Genomic DNA, 19730 nt, shown 5'->3' with positions numbered 1-19730 from the left:
AAATCAGGAGTAAGATGTTAGGGTAGCTCTAGAATAAATCTGAACATATATCAATTAATCTTACTCTTTCAAAAAAAAAAAAAGAGATTCAGATCTTGTTTTCCGCAAAATGTATAAAAAACAGTTCAACGTAACTCAGAATATGACTCAGAGTTGCAATAATTAAATATGTTAAATAATACAAATATCCTTTATGTATTTAATCCCATTTTATTAACCAGTTTGCTGCTGACATTCGATGATGCAATACTAATAAGCAAAAATTACACAAGATAAACTAACATTCCTTTTTCTTTTTTATTGCTAAAGAATATTGAACTTTCTTCTTATGTGTTCTGCTGCACATATGTGAATTTCCTTCAACCTGAGGCTTTTGGTGAGAAAGAGCTTTTACATTTTTGACAACTTTTTATATTAAAATCAAACAAACAAGCCCAGCAGAGAAGTAAATTAATGTAACACATTACTTTCAATAAAAGGTAACTAAGTAAATAGTTAAATTTATTTAGGAAGTAACGCTATATTGTACTGCATTCATTTTAAAATAACATTCCCCAACACTGGGGAATAACACCTTACTAAAACAAAACACATTTAGCATGACTGCCCAAATTAGTCCAATTTAGCGATGACATTACCTTGAAATTAGTTGTCATTGTTAGCTGTTGCTGACACCTAATTTTACAAACGGAAAGTCATGAAACCAACTATGGTCAAATGTTATGTCAGAATTAAATACAAAAAAAACAAAAAATTATTTAATGAATTCTTAACATTAATTATTGTCAAACAATTACATTAATTGGTAACATAAACCTTATTGTAGGCTATCTAGATTTTTATAGCTCATTATCTTCTTGTCGAGCCACCGGTTCATATTTACAACTGTGTTCTGTGTAACATTGTTGTACAAATTAAAGGTGTGGTAAGCAATTCCACTACAATTCCACTAAATTTAGTAAATTAATTGGGATGATTATCCACAGTGGTGGGTCTTCAGATATAATAATTAATTATGATTTTAAAATTATTATTATTATTATTATTATTATTTCATATCATCAGAGTATGAGAAAGGAAATTAAAATAAATTTTCAGTATTTTGTTTTATTTATATAGCATGACAAGTCAGTTATTGTTACATAAAATTATCTGCCATGCAGCTGATAAATGACACCGCAATCAGCTAATGTGTCTGATGTTTTTATGAAACTTTAATTTTCGTTACTACATTGCAAAGCATAGCCTTTTTCCTATCCTTTATTTCTGGAAAATATGCTGCTCCTCATTATTTTAAAGTGAATAAATGGAGAAACAGTGGCGTAATGCATTAAAACGAGTTTTAAAAAGAACAAACACAATAAACATTTTTAATAGATTAAACTTGCATCAGCTAACATCTCGTGATTCAATAAATCAGACAGTGAGTCAAGTTAACAATAAACAACTGTGCATTATAATGAAGCATTTTTAGCTTTTTAACCCTCTGGAGTCTAAGGGTATTTTTGGCAGAGGTGGGACTTTCAAGTCACAAGCAAGTCTTCAAGTCATAGCCGAAGTCCTCAAAGGGTTAAAGTTAATGAGATAATTAAATGACTTTGCTAAATGCTAAATAAGAGTGATTTTTACTGGGTTGATTATACAACACTCAATCAAAACAAATGTCAATATGGTTGTAATGAGACCAGGTCACAAACACTAGCTTATCACATACAAACACACATCTTCTCTCTGTTTCACAGCACCTCATGCAATGCTACATAAAGAGATCTAACACAACAGTCAAGGGTCAGGCCCTCAACTAAAGCAAACACTAATCTCCATTACGGTTGCATCATTTTAACCAACGAAACATCAACATCTGATCCTCTGTAATTCTCAATAACAGCAGGTTTTCATCACTAGTGCACAATCACCATTTAATTAGCCACTTAATTATCTCATTAACTTTAATGTTATGAGCGCGGGTAAACCGAGGGCTTGAATGAAGGGCAATCTGGTGAAACGTAAGTTCATTAATAACAAATACATCTCAATGGACTGTGTATAGTAAGGGGATCATTGTTTTGTGCGCTGATGACACCTAATTTATTTAATTTATATCTTCAAATCCTCATATGCACATTATTGCTGTTACTGTTTGGGTTCGTTGTTGCAAGAATTCATAAACTTTTCATGATTATGAGGTTTTCAACTGACTAAAGTTATGATTACTGACTTCATATATTTGAATGTTTGATAGACTTAACGTCGTGACGTCATCGCCAATGACGTCATTGTGTCAAGCGTAAAATAACTGGTGAACCGTTTTTTTCAACCGGTTTATTGAATCGAACCGTACGAGAAAAACGGTTCACGGAAAAGAATCAAACTTCCCATCACTAGTGTGTGCTCCTCAGTGCTCGTGCTGTGTGTCAGACAGACTCTGATTGGTTCTTCGCCTCGTCAATCTTTAGAGTGTCATAAACGTACACCGCAACATCGTGTCACATGATTCCTGTATACTTCCTGATTGTTATCTGCCCATAACAACACTGATACACCTCTGTACACACGAAATATCTGAATAATAAACCCGCGATTATGATAGCCAAGCTTGGTATGAGATTTTCTTGAGATCTGGGGCATTTTTATAAAAAATATAAAAAATGTACATCTGAAATGCTAACTTGAGCAGCGATGTAAAAATATTCTTACAACAGTAAATGAGCAAATTCACCCGTGATCGCAAAAGGATGTTATTACAAACACTTGATCGGGGTTTAAAGTGAGTTTTGAGTAAAATTTTACTAATAATTTAATAAATTGTCTGATGTAGATTGATGCTAATGTTAGCTCTAATGCTACTAATAGCAGCTGCATCTTCATAATACATTTACAATACGTTTGGTGAGAACAATAGACTCATGAATGCGCAAGTATTCATAGCCAAAAACACAGACACAGCACACAGGAGTGTTTGCATGTGTAATGACGCGGAGGCGGCGTTAGAATCCATGTGCAGTTTAATAATACCCACAGCAGATAAATCCAAACAGTAGGCAGAGAGTCGTAATCGTAGAAGGCAGAGAATCATACACAGATAGGCAGTCCAATTCAAACAACAAGACAGTGAGCAAATCCAAAGGCAGTAACAGGGAAACCAGGCATAGATCATACACAATAAGGCAAACAATGGCAATGGGAAAAATGGTAAGGCAGACAGGCTGGCAATACTTCGCAACGTGAATGTGATGGCGGCCATGCTTAAATGTCTATCAAACAGGAAGTACAAGAGAAGCAGAGGGAGTTGAACACAGTCAGTACTCAGGCGAGGGCTCCCTCTGCTGGCGTGGCATTACAGCATGTGTGATCTTTCATAGATGACAAGGGTCAAAAATCAAACACATTAGTCTTCTCTAAAAACACACATGACATGTCCTTAGAAAATATTTCAGAAAATTCACAGTTTTAAAGATTGGATTATGAAATTTAAATTGAAGCTTTGGTTGACTTGTTCCTAAACTCATATCCTACATCGAAAAAATTTGTAATACATTTTAAAATATATATTTTTACATTTTATTTTTGTTTTTATGTTTGAGCTTATATATCTCTATTATCATAACAGTTCCTGAACAGTAAACTCTGAAGTGTCAGCTTTGTGAACAAATGTTGATTATTTATCTAGTAAGAAAGTATCATGAGCTAAAAACATTTTTATTTTGTATGTCATTTCTGTCTCCATGCCTAAAAATGGGGGGTGACTGGTAGGGGGTTAAACCGCATAAACACATCATTACACCAAATACTGCTTTTTAGCAACATCATATAACCCCTTTAATCTTGTGCATGACGCTGATACAACCAGTGTATACTTTAGTAGATAGCAGAAATGTCACAAAATCCCAGAGCAGCTTTATTTCCTTCTAATCAAATGAACTTAAACAACTACAACAACAACTCTCTGTTCATTACCGTAGCCTTCAGGAACCAGACCAACAGACACACACACCACAACCAGAGCAACCAGATATCCAGTCACGCACAGGAATCCACTGCTAAGCACCTCTGCATTTAACACATACAATATATACAAACCCGATTCCAAAAAAGTTCGGACACTATGCAAATTGTGAATAAAAACAGAATGCAATGATGTGGAAGTTTCAAATTTCAGTATTTTATTCAGAATACAACACATATGACATACCAAATGTTTAAACTGAGAAAAACACATCTCATAAAAGTTGGGACAAGGTCATGTTTACCACTGTGTGGCATCCCATCTTCTTTTTATGACAGTCTGCAAATGTCTGGGGACTGAGGAGACAAGTTGCTCAAGTTTAGGAATAGGAATGTTGTCCCATTCTTGTCTAATACAGGCTTCTAGCATAGGTGGGACTTTCAAGTCACAAGCAAGTCTTCAAGTCATATCCCAAGTCCTCAAAGGGTTAAATTAATGATATAATTAAATGACTAATTAAATTATGATTGTGTACTAGTGATGAACACCTGCTGAGAACTTCAGAGGATCAGATGTTAATGTTTTATTGGTTAAAATGATGCCAACAATAATGGCAATCTGTGATTGCTTTAGTTGGGCTCTTCACCCTTTACTGTTGTGTTAGATTTCTTTCTGCAGCATTGCATTTTGTGATAAACGGCAGAGAGAAGATATTAACTGTCTGCATGTGATAAACTAGTCATTGTGACCAGTTTGGAAAATAATCAAATTAAAAATTGTAATATTTGAGCTTCACATAATCTACCCAATAAACCTAACATGAAGAAAAAAAGAAATTGAGTGAATTTTAAGCCTATAAATTGCATACAAAATCTAAGCTTCACTGTTCTGCAGACACAGACAGAAATCAAGAACCAGCATATGACTCTCAACGGTGGTGACAATCAACAAAATGTTGCATGCTGGGTAAAACCTTAGTAAAATCTCCCTACATGCACTGCATTATGAAAAATTGTCACCTCTGTTGAGGATCGTGTGATAAGTGTGAATGTTTAAATGCAAATGTTTTTTTCTTTCAATGTTGAAGCATTGCGGTTGTATTTGTGTGGTGGGGCCTTTTATTTTTTTACTTCAGTTCAGTAATAGCTGAGTGTCAGTCAACAATCCAAAGATAAATACTATTTCATGATGTTCAGTCATCATGAGTTATAAAAAGAAAAAGCATAAGATCATCTGTTACTGCAAGGTTTGATTCAGCAATGCATCATGTTTGTTGCGAAAAAAAAATATTGTAATTGTTTTTAATAAAATTGCTTTGTATTAATAAAAGGGTCAAGAGACTACCTAAAGCAAACCCTGAACACAATTATAGTGCCATGTGTTTTGTTGTTGTTGTTTGTTTTCAGTTGAAGGCTTTGGCTAAATTCAGTTGTAGTTCTTGTGTTTCTCTTTACTTCAGTGATTCTGTTTGTTAACAGCAGATGTTCATCACTAATGCTCAATCAGCACTTAGTTAATCACTTAATTACTTAATTGCAAAGTTTTAAAACTTAAATGGTTTAAATCAAGACAATCTGTTTACTCAAACGGTTTGAGTTAAGTTTACTTGTCGGGTTTTACAGTGTAATAATAATAAAAAATGCTTTTTAAAGGAAGACACAGACCCGAATGTCACATATTCCCCCTTAAATTGCTATTACAAGTCAATAAACCTGTTGCAAAAAATAAACCTTTTTGTCTTGCCTAATTTAAGGAGCCATGGTCTCTCTTCCTTGTACCTGACTGCCTGTGATGCATTACAATCTTCCAACAAGAAAGTTATCCACACTGTAAAAAATGACTTTTTTTTTAACGGTAAAAAACTGTGAAAATGCTACAGTACAAACCTGTTAAATGGTTAATGGTAATTTCCAGTTAACTTTACAGCGAAAAAACATAAACTTACGTTCCCAAAATTCTCTGCATTGCATTTCAAATTTTGTTTGAATGTGATGTTTCTTTTTATATATTTTTTTTTATCTGTTATGTTTATTAGGGTTGTATGTTACATATAATGTTGTTAAATTAATGTTTATTGCATATTTCAGTATAATGAGTCTCACAATTTTGATATTTAGTGTCTGTGTGAATGACCCTCTGCAGCTTCCATGAATCTTAATATTTAAAAGTTGATGGGCTTTGTTTCATCATGTGACTTTCTCATCACAATCTGCATTTGTTGGCTACCAGTGTATTACAAAGGTACAAAACAGATTTCAGATTTTCAGATTTCATTTAGGTGTCAGTTACTAAATTTGAGATTCTCGAACATCCAGTCAAGCCAACTTTATGGCAGTTTTTTTTTTGTTTTTTTTTACTTTCTTTAGTTTTCTTTTCTCTGTGCCGGATTGCTGATGTCCTTTACCCGGGCATAGATGTCCGTCCATCAATTATGAACGTTCCGCCGCAAATATGAGGTGCAAGTGGTCGAGAGTGCGGATGGGAAAATGGCGCATGTTTAATTATTTTTTTTTTGATCAACTCGGATGGTGGCCCCTCTGGGAGTTGGTGCCCTTTGCAGACTGCATACTCTGCGTATAGGGAGCAGCGGTACTGATAATGATTTAAAGTTTAATGTTTATCGCTGATTGGCCAACACAGTAACCAATGAGAAGCCTTTTGGCACGACCATTTCCCCAGGCTGCCATTATCTTTTGGCATCCCCCTTCTAGCTATCTTTTGGCACGCCCATTGCTCCAGGCTGCAGTTACCCCTACTTGTACATTTAACTGAAGGGTTAATGTTCCCACCTAGTGATCAACCATAAAAATTACAAATTTTCCCTCTTCCCAACAGGTAAAAAAACAAATGGAAGTTAATGGGGCAAAACACCCATGATCAATAAATGAAGGAGAAAAAATAAAAATATAATAGTGCACAATAACTAACAATCAGAGGTGGAGAGTCCAGGGGTCAGAAAGTAAAAGTCCTGCCATATTTTTGTTCCACCCATGAACCCAGCAGCTGATTTCACCAGAGGAGGAATCAAGTCATTCCTTTCAAGTCACAAACAAGTCTCAAGTTAAATCCCAAGTCCTCAAAGAGTTAAAGTCAATGAGATAATTAAGTGACTAATTAAATGATAATTCTGCATTAGAGATGAACACCTGCTGTTAACAATCAACATCACTGAAGAAAAGAGAAACACAAGAACTACAATTGACTTTAAGCACAGCCTTGGATGAAATCAACTGGAAGAAAAAAAAAAAAAAAACTTTGTCACCATAATCGTGGTGAATCCACCATCATGGAGATCAGTGTTTGCTTTAGTTGGGCTCTTGACCCTTTTAATAATTCAAAGTAATTTGCTTTTAAACACTTGCTGTTGTGTTACGTAGTAAACATTAACACATTGCTGAATTAAAAGCTTGAAGTAGAAAATTTAATTGCCCTTTTTTTATCTAAAACATTTTAATTAACTTCATGAAGGTGTCTCTCTTTGGTTTGTTAAATTATGTTCAGCAATTACTGAACTACAAAAAAGTCCTATTAAACAAATATTATTGTAATGCTTAAATATTGGGGGGAAAAATTGTACAGGCTCGGGATTTTAGACATGAGCACTTATCATATGATCCTCAACAGTGGTTACAATAATTATTCATGCTACAGTGCATAATCAGAGTTTTTACTATGGTGTTACCCAGCATGCACTTCAACTTGAAGTGTTTTGTTGATTGTCACCATTGTTGAGATTCATATGCTGGGTCATGATGTCTGTGCGTCTTATTAGGAAAAGATTTCGAAAAAATGTATATTTATTACATACATTAGGAAATGTATTCATTATAGTGATTAAACCAACGGTTCCACAAGGTAGGTTATTTAAAAACTGAACATTTGTTAATAATAAATACATAAAATTGTTTTGGAAATAAACAGGCTGATGCCTAATAATTACTTCATCATGTAAAAGGAGCTAGTAACAGTTTTCTGCAAAGCACAGATCACACTGTTTTATAACAGCACATGTACTTTTACAGAGAAATATCTAACATAAGAAACCAAAGGTCAAGAGCCCAACTGAAGCAAACACTGATCTCAATGATGGTGGCATAATTTTAACCAATAAAACATCAGCATCTGATCCTCTGTAACGCACAATAACAGCAGGTGTTCATCACCAATGCACAATCATCATTTAATTAGTCTCTTAATTATCTCATTGACTTTAACTCTTTGAGGACTTGGGATTTGAGTTGAGACTAGTTTGTGACTTGGAAGGAATGACTTGTTTCCTCCTCTGGTGAAATCAGCTGCTGAGTTCATGGGTGGAGCAAAAATGTGGCAGGACTTTTACTTTCTGACCCCTGGACTCTCCACCTCTGCTAACAATGCATCAAAGCCAATGTTGTTACTAATCTTTGACGTGCCCAAAACTGTGATAAAAGGTAAAACAAAATTATCCAGCAACAATTACTTTTTATATTGAAAATAAGTCATTTTGTTAGTTTTTTCCCCACCAAATCAGTGACATAATTTATGAACTTGGCAATTAAAGATTAATTTTTAAACATTTGGTAGTTTTAATTAAAAGATTTATGGAAAAAAAAAGAAAATTGAAAACAAATATTTATCTGATACATTTTAGCAGTTTCATTTAGTGGATGAAAGGGTAGTGAATTTGAACAATGAATTTGAGCTCTTGTTGTTTTTGCACAATCAAAAATATGTACCATGGCTAATATGGATTTCTAAGATAACAGGTAGTTATCACGATTGTGATTTGATTTTTTATTTAGAAATGTGTATTTAATAATTATAAGTATACTGAAATGTAATCTTTGTATATGAAATGATTTTGTAATTGCATCATGGTGAGTTTTCTATCTTTGAATATGAATTTGAATTTCAGCAGGAAGGACTGACAAAATATGTTAGTTTCCTCGTTAGATGGTCAGATAACTGTCAAATAATAAATATCTGACAATAATGTGTCTGTGTAGTCAGTCTAGTTGGATGAAGTTCACGACGTAAAGTCTTATCAGGTGAGACCCTCTTTAAATGCTTAAATATTGAAATATATTAATGTAACTATCAAGCAATGCATTTTTGCCATTTTGTCTTCATTCGCTATTTGCAATACTGTACATATTTCGTTTTAAACATTGAAAAACCTTGATTTTAAAGTCATCTAAATCTTTGATATACTTTATGTGTCCTGAGGTCTGATAAATTCAAGGTCTGTTTAAGAATGCGAGAGATGGTTAAAGGGTTTAGAGAAGTAAAGAGATTTTAAAAAAACTGAATTCAGTGTTACTTCTTATTTCATTGTAATTTACTGCAAGTGAAAACATGTTCTACACCACTTTGTTTTTGTTTAGCAAACAAATCTATAAATCTAGGCTCACAAAAGCAAGTGGTTTTAATCACTCCCACAATTGAGTCAAATGTGTAAATCATGCAGTCCAGAGATGGTTTGCACATTTTTCAGTCTGTGTTAAAAATCCAAAATATTCCTAAGCATGAAAATGGCTGGCTCAGTGACTTTACTTTTTTATTGTCGCCTCGGAAGGGTGCTGGTTATTTCTTATTTCTTATTATCATTTACACCCCTGTAACTAATTTCTAATTGGTTATACTGACAGTGTTTCACCCTCACACTGTTACTACATTCCCTGCTCTCCTCATCACAGCTATTTTTTGTGTTGTGTCTTAATTTATTTCAGAAATCAATGCCAGATTGAAAAACAGTGGATTATCAGACCCCATTATGATGTTCATTGTTTTTAAAAGTAAGTATTTTCCCCCCACTTTGATTTAGAAAAACTGCATTGCATTGAGTACTGTCTGAAAATAAAATGACAATTGACTAAGGTTTGGATAAAACCATACATTATTTATTTTCTTTAATGCACTGTCAGAAATAGGGGTACAGTTGGAGTGCATTTCTGTCCCATAAGGTACAATCTACACTAACGTACCCTATAAGGCTTATTATTGGAGAAGGGTATAACTGCAGCCTGGAGGTCTCCAAATAGGGGCGGGAACTCCAAAATGGGGTGGGAGCTCCAAAATAGGACATGGCTTTCTCCCAATCCTGACTGAGTGGCAGGATTGGCGCTGAATAGCGTTGTAAAGAAAGTTGCAGTTCAGGAGATAAACAGCTAATAAGATTATGCGATATGAGACTCACCGCACAATGGCACCTTTTTAGTTACACCCAGCATCACTACCCCCTCCTAGCCTGCGAATGTCATGCCCCAGGACGGCCCATTGCTTGGAATAAAACGATAGAGTAAATCTTTCCCCTCTGCTGGGATGGATCGTGATTCCCTTTTCAACATGAAGCAGAGGTTCAGACTTGGGTCCAAACACCACTGGCCAGAAGCTTTGGCCTCTGCTCTCATAGAGAACATTTATTTATATAGCATCTTTTATTTTAGATGAACTAGAAACAATGTTTAATTTATAAAGTTTTATTTTGAAATGTAAGTCAGTAACAATTGGCTGAAGCCACAGCCAATGGTGAAAGTCTTTGCGAAAGGAGACCCCGCCCCATTTAGGAGGTTATGCCCAATTTTGGAGTTCCCACCCCATTTTGGTGATCTCCGGTCTGCAGTTATACCCATTTGGAGAGTTGGACCTCAAGGTACATGTATTTACCTTTTTGAGGGTCAAAAGGGTACATATATATTCCTAAACCTATGCCAAGGGTACAAACGTGACAAGCCATTGTACCCCTAAAGGTACAATTATGTACTTTATTTTGTAAGAGTGTGGAAACTTGGGTGTATTTTGTGTATTTATAGATCAGTAAATAAAAAAAACAAAACAAAACAAAACAAAAACAAAATAATAAAAATTATTATTATTATTATTATTATTATTTAACTATATGATCTAAATGTCATGCACAATCAGTATCAACAACAGCATTGCAGAACATTACCTTTCCATTATTCTCAGCAAGTCAAACTCTACTGTTATTAGTGTAGACAATGTTCACCAGCTCCAGGGCCCGGTTTTTCAAAAGTACTCCAGTAGGATTTTGTATAACGGATTGGATCAAATCTTGAAAATGTGTTTTTCAAAAGAAAAAACGGATTACATAATCAGATTAGATCACATAATCCAATCTTGGTTTTGATCCGGATCAAACCTTTAGTTTGGTTTTTTTTAAGAACTTTTTTGTAGGATTTTGATCACTTTGAGCCAAAAAATCTGGATTAAACTGATCCCATCAGAAGGGTGGATTCAGCGTGGATTTCATGGCCAAAATGTAATGAAAACTTTAAAATTTATCAAATAATACTATATTTGGATCATGCAGTATCTTACAAGATATCCTATTTATTCATAATGTTTTAATTTTATTTGTTCATCCGTCAGGCTACAGTGATTAGGTAGGCTTTAACGTATTCAGGCTTTCAGTATAGGCCTACATCAAAGTAGAAAGAGTTTGGCCTCATAAAATAATCCCCCAAACAGCTGTCAAAATTGACCAAAAACAATACATTTTATTCTGTCACTAATTGATATATATGTTCATCACAATCGAAAATATTTTTTGACATGAAGTCTTTTTTTTTATTTTATTCAATACATCTATACTTGATACTTGTTATAAATGTCCTCAATGTACAGTGTTAGTGTTGTAGGTCTCAGATGAGTGGACTGCTGGAAGAGGATGGGGTGGGGTTTTTCTTATTTTTATTTTTTATTTTTTTTATTTTTTTAATGTGTGGGTTTTCATTTCAAATAAAAATAAACTTATATTGACTCCACACTGGCTATTCTACTTGTTGCTCTTTACATATCTATAGTTCTACATTGTGATTTCCTATCCTGTTTGAGCACTGGTTATCCAGCACTGGTTATCCAGATTTGGTGATCCTGAAAAGTTCCTATCCAATCCGATGTTGCTTTAAAAAACTGGCTCCAAAAGTAAGCTGGATTACGTGATCACGGATCACAAAAAAAGGATTACTACACCTTTTGAAAAACCGGGCCCAGAAGATTTTCTGAAGTTATAAACACAAAAACATTGCACAAGCGCCACCTTGTGTCTCTAAATAGTAATGACCATAGTAATGCAGTCTTCGAGGGACCTCTTGCTTCCGAGGACTTCCAGTACTGTATGTTATTGTGGGCACAACTTTTGATAGATGTCTAGAAGTTCAGGATTATCAATATAATATAATATAATATAATATAATTAATATAATTAATATAATTAATATAATATAATATAATATAATAGTTGGACTAGTTACCAGAAGGTTGCCGGGTCTTGTTGCTAGCATGAGTTGTAGGTGGGAGGGAGTGAATGAACAGTGCTGTCTTCCACCCTCAATACTGAAGTGTCCTTGAGCAAGGCACTGAACCCCGAGTTGCTCCCCGGGCGATGGATCTATAGCTGCCCAGTGCTCCGTGAGTGTGTTCACGGTGTGTTCACTTCTCACTGCTGTGTGTGTGCACTTGGATGGGTTAAATGCAGAGCACCAATTCTGAGAATGGGCTACCATACTTGGCAAATGTCACCACTTTCACTTTCATAGTATAATATGAAACAGTCTATTGATAGTCTAATTAATTATAGCGACAAATCCTGCTGTGGGTTACTGCTTCACTTCTGTGACTAGGTAAAGTGATTCAGTGTTCATAATACAAATCATGCAAACAATAAAATGAAAATTTATTAATAGAATAATGGCCTAATAAGACGACATAGTGCAACCGTTTGCCATCAATTCAAGTGATGCAGGGAAATACACTCATCAACTATTTTTAATAAATAATTTGTTGCCCAAACGTAAACACATTTACACTATTTTTTTTTTAGTTGCAACATTCAAAATGTGTTTATCTGTTGCAGCCCTCACACTGTACCTGAAAAAAGAAGAAAAGAAGAAAAGGGATCTAAAATAAACAGTTTAACTAAACGTTTTATTTCAACAGCACAATTCTAAAAAAAAGCATATAAAACTATTGTTTTTCTGTTTAGTGTGTTATATTTCATGTTGCTTGCATAAAATTTCAATCATGCTTTTGTTACACAGCAAAATCTCCAGTGTTAATTTAACACTCTGAGTGTAGAGTCTGTGGACTCATATAAACTCTGAAGCAGTGTTAAAAGTAAAACACTGAAGCAGAGTTTAAGTTAATGAGATAATTACGAAATTAATTGGGTCATGATTGAGCATTATTGAAGACACCTGATGTTAACAAGCAGAATCACAAACGAGAAAATCACAATTTGTGTGTCACCATTATAGTGGTCAGTGTTTGCTTTAGTTGGGATCTTGAACCTTCAGATGTTTACTTTAGACTTTGTGTTGCTGTGGTAACAAAATTATAACATACAGACCAGAGCAAAAGCAATCATGTGTGCTATTGATCGGGGTTTGAACTAATTGTCATGTAGTGATCTGAATGCGTATGTTAAGGTTTTATTAATGTATACATAAATTAAGTGGGGAAAACAAAGATAGCAATCCATCATTTTTGGCATAATATGACATGTTTTTAAAAGTTGGTTCTACATAAAGAAAAAAATCTTTAGTTTAGAAAAACAAAGACATCAAGAATCAGCGTGAGCATCACAACAACGGTGACCATCAAAAAAGCATGTTGTAGCCAATAAAAACTCACCCATGGCTCCCATCATGCATTGCGGCATGAATAAATTATGAGCTGAACTGACTTTTTATTCTAACTATTTTTTATATTGCTGTTTTTATGTTCATTTTTAGTATCTAGTTTTGTGATGTTCAGAGTAGATCTGTTTATGCTGTTTGTCACCGTTGTTGAGATTCATACGCTGATTCTTGTTATCTGTGTGTGCATAAAATAAAGACTCTTAATAAAAAAATAACACTTGCAAGAGATGGCTACAAAATGAATAGAAAATACAGATACTTTCATTGTGGAATCAAAGCTGTTACAATCAATAATGGAAGTTTTATTTAGAGAAAACACTATAAATTAGTTCAGTAACTCAGGTCAAACAACGATTACATTAAAATGTAATCATCACCAACTGATGATTTTTGCTCTTGACTTCCAAAACTAATTTATAAAGTAAAAAGCCACAAGCCAAGATCCCAACTAAAGCAAACACTGACCACTATGATGGTGACACACAAATTGTGATTTTCCCGTTTGGTGAGTCTGCTTGTTAACATCAGGTGTCTTCAATAATGCTCAATCATGACTCAATTAATTTCACAGACTCTACACTCAGAGTGTTAAATTAACACTGGAGATTTTGCTGTGTATGATCGTCTTCCAACATACTGGAAACCACACCGTGGACCCCTGCATTACCTAAAAATAAATTAGTTAACATCAAATAGGGGGTGGAGATTGGTAGGTTTATGTACAGTATATGTAAGGTTGGAGGAGTTGGATCTGGATCCAACCACATCTCCTGGGTCTTGTGTTCTGCTGTGAGTGCTATCTCGTAGTCGTGGCCTGATGGTTAGAGAGTTGGACTTGTTATCCAAAAGTTCTCATTATGTCTCATTAATGGCAGGTATTGTAGGTGGGAGGAGTGAATGACCAGCACTGTCTTCCACCATAACTTTTCTTTTTTTATATATATGAAAACTCTCATGGCTTCATTCTATAGTTTAATCCAGTGGTTTTCAACCTGTGGGTCATGATGGTATTGCAGGTGGGCCGCCAATTATTAAAAGAAATAATAATATTGTTAATATATGTAAAAATGTCTAAGTCATAACATAGCATCATTTCATATATATAATTAAATAACAAAAAAATCAATATTAAACTGTAACTATGCTTTCACTATTCGAGCTCACTGATTGGTTTAAGAATAAACCACCAATTTATCTTGCATATTTTTGCTGCATATGCTACAGAACAACAAATTCAAACGTGCATAAATGGCTGTCAACATGTTTCCTCCTGACTGCTTGCTCCACTGACTGTCTACCCGCTGCCGAGCTCTGCCTGGTCTGGTTTTCCTGTTTTTCTGAGCGGTGCCAGCCCAAGTTATTTTCTGTTCATTGCCAGGTGATTCAATATAGACAGTTAACAATCTAGCTTCTGAGTTCTAAGTTATTAACCCAACAATAGAGGGGTCAGTTAATTTTTTTGCAGTGGGCCATACAAACATATGTGTTTGGTTGTGTGGGCTGCAAGTTGAAAAAGGTTGGGAACCACTGGTTTAAGCCATTACTATATGGCACCAGATAAATATTGTTTGAAACTTAACAGTCAGTCCTAAAGATCTTGTTTGAAAAACAAATAAAATATGTGTCCAGTGTTAGTGAAGTGCATTAAAAGCATAACATTTTTTAATATCTGTCCTCTTTTTTTTATGGCAGGAGTTGTGTGGTTACTATTGACTATCATCTCTTTATACCAGCGTAAGTAGTCTTGTTTGATTAATTATTGATTATCTAAATATTTCACACATTTTAAAGGAAGAGTTACAATTTTCAAAGAATTAACAGTACAGTCCACAGAGTGTGCAGTTTTATAAACTGTTGAGAGAAAGAGAAAAAAAATCATAATAAACCAATATAAACTAATGTGTTTCAAATTCATCTTGGTATTTATATATTCTCACTTTTATCAAATTTTTCTTGTCCACAGGTTTCATATCCACCGCTGCTGCTGAACCAAAATCAGCAGTTAGTCCAGTTTTTGACTGTGATCTTGATAATGACATGTACATATGCACTGGTGCTCAATACCTCATGTACTGCAATACAACAATGCATCATTTCTATTACCAGAGATACTCAAACCAAAACCAATACCAGTGCATGAGTAATGACTGTATCTGTGTTGGTAATAAGGACACCTGTGCATGCTACTCTAATACTTCATCCTGCTTCTGTGAGACCTTTAGCAATAACACCACCGTCCTTCCAGCAGTCAGGCCAGTTTTGGACTGTGAGCTTAATAATGACACGTACATCTGCATTGGTGCTCAGTACCACATGTACTGCAACACATCAGTGCATTATTTTAGCTACTACAAATATCAGTACCAAAATCAATATCAGTACAGATGCTGGATTAATAACTGTGACTGCCGTTTTAATAAGGACTCCTGTCAGTGCAGTTATACTTCATCCTCCTGCTTCTGTACAAATTACGGCTATAATTTCACTATCCCTTCATCACGTAATCCAGTCACAGGCCTTGACTGTCTGCTTTTTAATGACACATTCATCTGCACTGGTGCTCAGTACATGTACTGCAATACAAGAATTAATAATTTCTACTACCGGAGAAATAGAAACCAAATCCAGGGCTATTTTAAATGTTGGAATAATAACGGTTACTGCAGACGAAATAGGGCCACCTATAAATGCCACAGTAGTTTGTTTTCCTGCTTCTGTGAGACTTATGGAAATATAATTGATCTCACTACAGCAGTTAGTCCAGTCACAGAACCTGACTGTGTGCTTTATAATCACATGTACATCTGCACTGGTGCTCAGTACCGTATGTACTGCAACACAACAGTTCATGATTTCTCCTACCAGAGATATCAGTACAAATACCAGTACCAGTGTGCGAATAATAACTGTTACTGCATTGGTAATAAAGACACCTGTACATGCTCTATTAGCATTTTGTCCTCCTGCTTCTGTGAGACTTATGGCAATAGCATTGCCCTCACTACAGCAGTTAGTCCAGTCTATGACTGTGTGCTTTATAATGACATTTACATCTGCACTGGTGCTCAGTACCGCATGTACTGCAACACAACTGTACATGATTTCTATTACAACAGAAATGAGCACCGCTGTACAAGCAATGTTTGTGACTGCCGTGGAAATAAAAACACCTGTACATGCCTCTATAATACATCATCCTCCTGTTTCTGTACCAATAACAGTAACAGCATTATCCCTGCAGCAGTTACTCCAGTTTATGACTGTGGGCTTTATAATGACACGTATATCTGCACTGGTGCTCAGTACCGCATGTTCTGCAACACAAGAATGAATAATTTCTACTACTGGAGACATAGTAACCAAAACCAGGACTATTTCATATGTTGGAATAATAATTGTGACTGCCATGGAAATAAAGACACCTGTACATGCTCTATTAGCACTTTATCCTCCTGCTTTTGTGAGTATAACATCTCCATCCCAACCACACTCAGTCCAACTACTGCAGGTGAGCATGTTTCTGGACTGGAATGTTTTTTTTTTTTTTTTTTTTCTGTATTCATGGTGTATCGATTAATTCCCTCATTTCAGTTCCGAGTATCACACTGCCAGATCAATGCAAGGTAAGCTGAATATTTCAATTTACCCAGCTCCCAAAGTCTTTTAGTTTTTATTTATAAAGCTCAATTGTGATTTCAGAGTCAGGACTCAGAAGGGTGTCTTAAAAATGTTCTTGAACAAATTGAGAACATCACAGATCAAGTGCTGCCTGAGATTGTAAGTCTTCAAGAGAAAAAAAAAATCAAATCAAATCTTGATAAATAGATGATTGACAGCAGTGCTGTCTTATTGGCTCTTTTGATATTTACATGTAGAGTAACTGTGTTTATCTGATCAATGAATTAGACAGTGACAAGCCTTTTGACAATGACCTTCAATGCTTCAGAGAAGATCTCCGAGTCATCATCATCAAACCCAGCTGAACTAGCCTCTTTGGGAAACCGTGTGTTAAAAACCAGCGAGAAACTAATTTCTGCATTAGTGAAGCAGACAGACACAAGTGAAAGTGTCAACTTTACTCTTGCTTCTGTAGGTAAGTGGAGACACAATCATTACTGATGATAAAACTGAGATTATATTCGATGCAATGTACTTCATTAGCCGCATTTCCACAGACGAAAATTTCCGTGGGCCAAACATATTACTGCTTTGGCAAACTGGTATTGACTGGTATTATGTACTGCTGAAATATACAAATGAACATCACAGAACTAGCATTTCCAAAGTGTATATTGTTTATGTGCTCTCAAATAAGTAAATGATAAACTGCATTAATAACATTATTTTGATGGTCACTGAAACTAGTACAGTAGAACATTTGCATGTGAATGAAACTTCATGATGTTTCACTTGATTATACATTTAGTTGTAACACTTTAAAATAATGGTCCGTTTGTTAATAAGTAACTACGCAGGAAGTAATAGGTAGTACTACATTAACACTTAACTTAATACTATTAACTAATATAGAAGCAAGATTAACTAAGCAGTAAGTAATAGCTCATTTAGGACATAGGTAGTTCCTTATTAGGTATTTGATAATTACTAAAGAAAAATATCGTCATTGAGAACTACTTTGGAACTATGGCCAACTAATGAAGAATAATCAATTAATTACTAATCACAACAGCTACTTCTATAAACTGAACAATTCGTTTCTTTATGGAAACGTATATACACTGTTAAAAATCGCTGTAAAAAAACGGCCAAATTTCGACAGTAAAATACTGTTTTTCATTAAAACAGTGCATTCTGGGTAATATTCATCGTTTTCGAGAAGTAGCCTGCTGCTATATATCGTAAATTAACAACGTTCAAAGTCGACACTCAGCGGCTGTGTTTCAAATCACACCCTACACCCTCATTCACTATTCCCTACATGAGTTTACTAATATAGTCCACCTGACAGAGAGAATGAACACTAATGAGTGAATTCAGACACTGATCAACAGCTGCTGTTAATGAGTAGAATCACTGAAGAAAAAAAAAAACATAACAAGACAAACACATGAAATACAACTGACTTCAGCCACAGCCTTAGATGAAATCAACTGAAGATTTAAACGATCAACAAACAGCTTCACCAACTTCACACATTACTAACCAGACTGACTTTATTTCTGTCAGATCAGAGAACAGAGATCAAAAGATCTTATTGAGAATTAAAGAGATTTAGATGATAATGTTACTGTTTCGTTTGACATCACCATTGTGGAGATCAGTGTTTGCTTTAGTTGGGCTCCTGACCATTGACTTTTGCACTTTACATTTTGTTTTATTGCTGTATTTGTATCTTTATGATGCATCTGTTACAGCAGTATTAATTTTGATAGTCAAGTGATTATGGTTGTTTCTAACAGGCATGCTCTACTAGACTGACTTAAAACGTTGCTATAGTAATCAAATATTAATTTGGTGTTGACATATTTGAGTGAATGACACTTCAATTTTGTAAGATTGAAAAGTAGTGTGATAACCATTATTTATGGATTTAACGACTAGTTTTAGTTAAAAAGTATTTCGGGCAGCAGTCCCCACAACACTCAAAGAGAGACATCAACAATCAGCATATGAATCTCAACAATGGTGACAATCAAAAGGTTTATGATGCAATGCAGGCTGGGTACCAGGACAGGATAAAACTCATCCATGATTCCCAGCATGCATTGCGGCATGAATAAATTATGCCACTGAATTGTTCACTTATTTTCTTGAATTCTTATGTGCTTATCATTTTGCATTTGTTTTAAGTTTTAGTAGCATGTGTTGTGATGTTCAGAACTGATCTGTTCATTTATTTTATGGATTGTCACCATTGCTGTGATTCATACGCTGATTCTTGATGTTTCTGTCTAAATTTCAGCAAAGGTTTTTTTTTTTATTATGAGTAAAATTTTCTTAACAGTCTTTTATAACTTTAGCTCAGCAGTGTTCCTTCTTATGCTGTAGTATCAATAAAGAGAAGAGACATGGGATTAGATCAGAAATAATAGTATTTGTTCTTGTCAATCTATAAACAACAATATCAGATTTTTTTTCTTCTGTGTACTTTTGTTTTGCTATAACAGGTTCCAAAGGCACAT

This window comes from Carassius auratus, chromosome 1 (genome assembly GCF_003368295.1).
Source record: "Carassius auratus strain Wakin chromosome 1, ASM336829v1, whole genome shotgun sequence".
Classification (NCBI taxonomy): domain Eukaryota; kingdom Metazoa; phylum Chordata; class Actinopteri; order Cypriniformes; family Cyprinidae; genus Carassius; species Carassius auratus.
Note: the sequence above shows the minus strand (reverse complement) of the source record.